Below are 4755 nucleotides of genomic sequence, written 5' to 3'. Positions count from 1 at the left end.
GTAAAGTGAGCATGTCATCCCTCACAAAGTTGCCACACAGTTTGTACCTAAATTTTTCTCATTCAAACACAATTATGAAATTATGAAGTTTTTCAACCAGAAACAACATTATGTTTCAGATGTCAATGACAAAAACATGGAATTTTCGTCATTTTTTTTTTTGGGTACACAATCAATGGAAAATTGTGAGGTTATGACATGGTTAGCTTACTAATTCTCCAATCCACTGTACAAGAACTGTTATGCAGAAATTAGCAAAATTTCAAAATGTCACAACTTCCTTATTTTCCAACCGATTTCAGTCAAGTTTTTACTGTTGGACTCTTAGGATTTTACTCATTTTTATCAGACTAACTTATATTTGGACTGGATTTTCCCCTGTAATTACTCATATATAATACTTATTTTAGTGGTATATGATTATGCCTCCAAATTAGTTTTGCATCTCCCTGTCTCGCTGTCTCGCTGTCTCGCTGTCTCGCTGTCTCGCTGTATCACCATCTCTCTCTCTCTCTCCTTCTCCACCTCTCCCCTCTCCCCTCCCCCCTAACCCTCCACCTTCTCTCACTCTTTCTCTCCACCAGATCCCTCCATCTCGCGCTCTCTCCTTCCTCCTCTTCCCTTTACATCTTCCTGTTCCGAGGACATTAATGGAGGATGAATGTACGCAAGGTTGAGGATCGTATACATTGTGTTGCGTAATCGCGAACGTTTGGAATGATTGTATACTGGCGAGCTGAAACGACGAATGTGCATCACGGGAGCGTCATTCTGCCTGAGCGTATACAACAATTCAACAATTGCTTGCAGTTTGAATAACTCGTCATTTCACTGAGATTTTTTTCCCCCTACCCTCTCTCTTTTTGCATCATTCCGAGTTTTGCATTGATTTGCGTCTCGTGATTAAAGTAAACCATCCTCTGAATGGTAAATGCCACTGATTGAATCATATGTCATCACCACTCCTCGGCAGTCAGTGGTATTTAGAAATAAACTTTTTTTTTCTTCTTTCTCTGTTAAAGTAATCAATAGAATAACCTCAAACACACATTCATCGTAAACTCATTATTTGCATTTCATTTTGTTGATTACAGACGAGGAGAGATCATTCACTGAGCTTAGTGGTATAGAACATTCAGTTGGGGCATCACAGAGAGTGATATGGCAAAGGACGCGTATTTCTTCAATGTTATCACGACCACCAATGCCTGAATGAAAAGAATTAAGACGCATCCAAAGATTTCCTCTTTCCTTAACCCTAACACAGCTACTTGGTTGGACATCATGGCAAGAAATATATACCTCATTTTTTTCCTTTTCTTTATATACATCGCGTTCTGGTAAATTAAAGGTATTCTATAGCAATATGCTCTTGATCGCGTAAATCTGTGTGTGCTGTTTCGCTAACTTTTTTTTCTTATTTTTTGCTTTTAACCTTTGCTATTTTCCCCTCATTCATCACCTCAACAAGTGACCAACTTGACACAACCGTAATAAACAGACGAAAAATGTAGCTCTCTACAGGAACATTGGTAACCATGGCAACCACATTTACAATCACATTTACAATCTAAACACTTTCAATTACATCGATTACGCATTTTTGGATGAAATCATCGAGAGACAATAAGCTTCTTTTTTTTCTTTGGAATCAAAAAGAAATGAAACACTAGAAGCTCGATGGTCTAGTAGAGATGACGCATGGTCGGAGATCAGGAGGTCGTAGGTTCGAAACCTGCTCGAGTACGTGCGCTCATTATTTCTTTTATCATGGCTACTTTACTAAAACACTGATCAATTCAGTGCTTATTACGTCGATGTAGGGCAATTTTTCAATAAGTTGCAAACTTTTGTTATTACAAAAGGAAGGCCTTATGAATAACTTGTGGACTCGCCCCACGTTCCCATTCAGATAAATTATTCTTTAGTTACAGAATATTAAAAATTAAAGATTCGCATTTGTTTGATGTTCAATGTTTTCGAGATGGAAACGAATCAGTTCACAAGTATACTTATAGTAGGCAGTCTAATTATTTTCATTTACCTCTATTTAGGACTTCATTAGCTTAGAATCACTCATATACACAGGCCCTGAATTGTGCAATTCTTATATATATATATATATATATATATATATATATATATATATATATATATATATATATATATATATGTGTGTGTGTGTGTGTGTGTGTGTGTGTGTGTTTATATATTTTTGTGGTTTTGTTTGTTTGTTCTTTCTGTCCTTTCTACGTACCCTGTAGTGTTTGTCTTGATCAGAATGACTTTATATTTTCTATTCTAAGTTTTTCAGTCAGTATTGTATCACTTCAGTGTCCACAATGTATGCCAAGCTTTGCTATTTAGTGGACTACTATTTGTTCTTTTCTTAAAGCATGGATAACTGGATAATGTAACATGTAACATTCTTGATTTTTTTCTTTTATGTTTTGTGGAAGAAGAAAATGAGATAAATTGAATTGATAATGATAATTGAACTTTGATCTAACGATAAAATGGGAAGGAATTTTAAAAAAATCAACTGTACATTTTCGGAATTGTTTTATATTGCAGACTGAAACACCTACATACAAGGTATGCTATCTGATCAGATCCGTAGTTCCTGCGACAAAAAAAAAAACAGCAACAAAACCCTTATTCACTCGTTTTTAGATGCATTCCACGTTTTTGCCACTTAACAATTCATACTAATGTAATTCACTTATATGCCATACAAGACAGAGACAGTCCTCCGTGAAGTATTGCAAATAAGGTTCAGGGTTTTTGTTTTGTTTTGTAGTATAATATTGCATTTGGAGGGCGAGAGTGATAACTGTCTATATCAAGACTGATATAATCACTACGGTCTTACTAAAATATATAAATGACTTCTTTATCAGCATTTATAGATAATCCCTCGACCCCTCTCTCATTTAAAATGTCATTAAAGATGCAGTACGGATTATGTCTACGTTGAAACCCTATGAAGAAAATTTATATTCTGTTATATTTGAGACATATCATGAAAAGGGGAACTCTATAATTTATGAGGAAGTGAAAAAAATTATATACGCATTGGTGTCAGCAATAGCCACTGACAGAAAATTCGTCGAAGATGCCTTCATGCATGCATGCCCGCATTCAAACCGTTAAAGGAGCCAGAAACAGAATACAGCATGTCGTTCGCAGACATAAAAAAGGAAGAATCATCCATCCCTTCAACTACCTCTACCCTCTAACTCTCTTTATGCCTTTGTCTTTGCATTCTGAGCAGTCTGCATCTTCTTTGCCTTTGGAATCCTACGCCTTTTACGCCAATCCACTGCTTACACCAGTCAGTGGAAGAGAGACGATTTGGGGTTTGGCGCTCTTGACAGGGTCTCCCCTTTAAAGCTCACTCACGATATGATATGCTACCGAAAGCCAAAGAGGAACCAGTGAGAGAACAGGGCAGGGGAAAATGACGGCGCGTGATAGAATTGGCTGGTATACTAGTAGGCAGAGAGCAGAATACTGTCGACGGGGCTTGGTATTGAAGTGGACCCTCGGGTACGTTGAGAAAAGTAAACATTAAACATGTTTTCATTCTTGAATGAAGCCATTGAATATTACCAAAAAAAAAATGACAGAAGGAGAGATAGAGAGAGAGAGAGAGAGATAAAGGTATAGAGGCAGAAAAGAGAGAAAAAGAGCAGAGAGAGAAAGAGGGAGAGACAGACAGATATAGACAGACAGACAGACTGACAGACGTGAGGGAAGATAGAAATATTGGTACAACGGTACTTCAGCGTGGATTCTCGAAGTGTCTTCTGGAGGTATTTCATGTTGCCGTGGCAACGTAAACCAGGGTGGATATTCAGCATTGTCAATATCGAAAAATGTATGTTTATTTGAGGCAAACTATCAACATTTATGTAATGAAGGATATTCAATGACTTTATCATATAGCCGCCCCCTCCCATAATTGAAGGAAATTATATTGACATGATACACCAAAATTGCATGCGGGACTTTGTGATGACACATAAAATAAACCCTGACATGCCTGATGCGTTCGTGTGTTTGATGAATCATATCTATGGAGATCGGAAAGTAAAATATATCGTATGTATGACCACAAAATGAAAGAAGATTATAGGACATAGTGAATAACAAGACCTATGACTCTCTGAAGACGGGTTGTATACATCATTCGATAGTCAATGACAGCTCTGTAAATACATGTAGATCTATTGAAGCATATTCGTATTGTTTCACGAGGGTTACAGTAAGCCTAATCACAAAATCATTCATGATTTAGTGGGTTTTTTCTATATCTCAAACACTCGGCATCTTTTCTCTTTCCCTCTCTCGAAACACGTCACCCGTTCAGTCACTGAACAAAGAATATTCACAAATATCATGTGATTTACATAAGATTATTATTTTTAATATTCAATATTCTTTGTAACTATTTGCTCTCCGATGATCAAATACATATTAAAATCTGAAGATGGGATTTCTCTACCGCATGGATTGACTGGACTCATGGATAATCAGGGGAAATCAGTAATGTTCCTCCAACAGAAGGACTATATTGTTTTTATAGCGCGAACTTGAGCATACCGGGATTTTCGATACCATTATGAATATGATACCAAGGTACAGTGCCTTTTGATACTCCTATAATGAGCAATGTAGTTCTGAAATAATTACCAGTACATTAAACCATGCCATAAGAGTCCAGGCAAGATGGGAATTATAGTATGTAGTATG

This window comes from Diadema antillarum, unplaced genomic scaffold (genome assembly GCF_040938485.1).
Source record: "Diadema antillarum isolate AM-2024a unplaced genomic scaffold, OU_Dant_1.0 seq00002362_RagTag, whole genome shotgun sequence".
NCBI lineage: Eukaryota > Metazoa > Echinodermata > Echinoidea > Diadematoida > Diadematidae > Diadema > Diadema antillarum.
Note: the sequence above shows the minus strand (reverse complement) of the source record.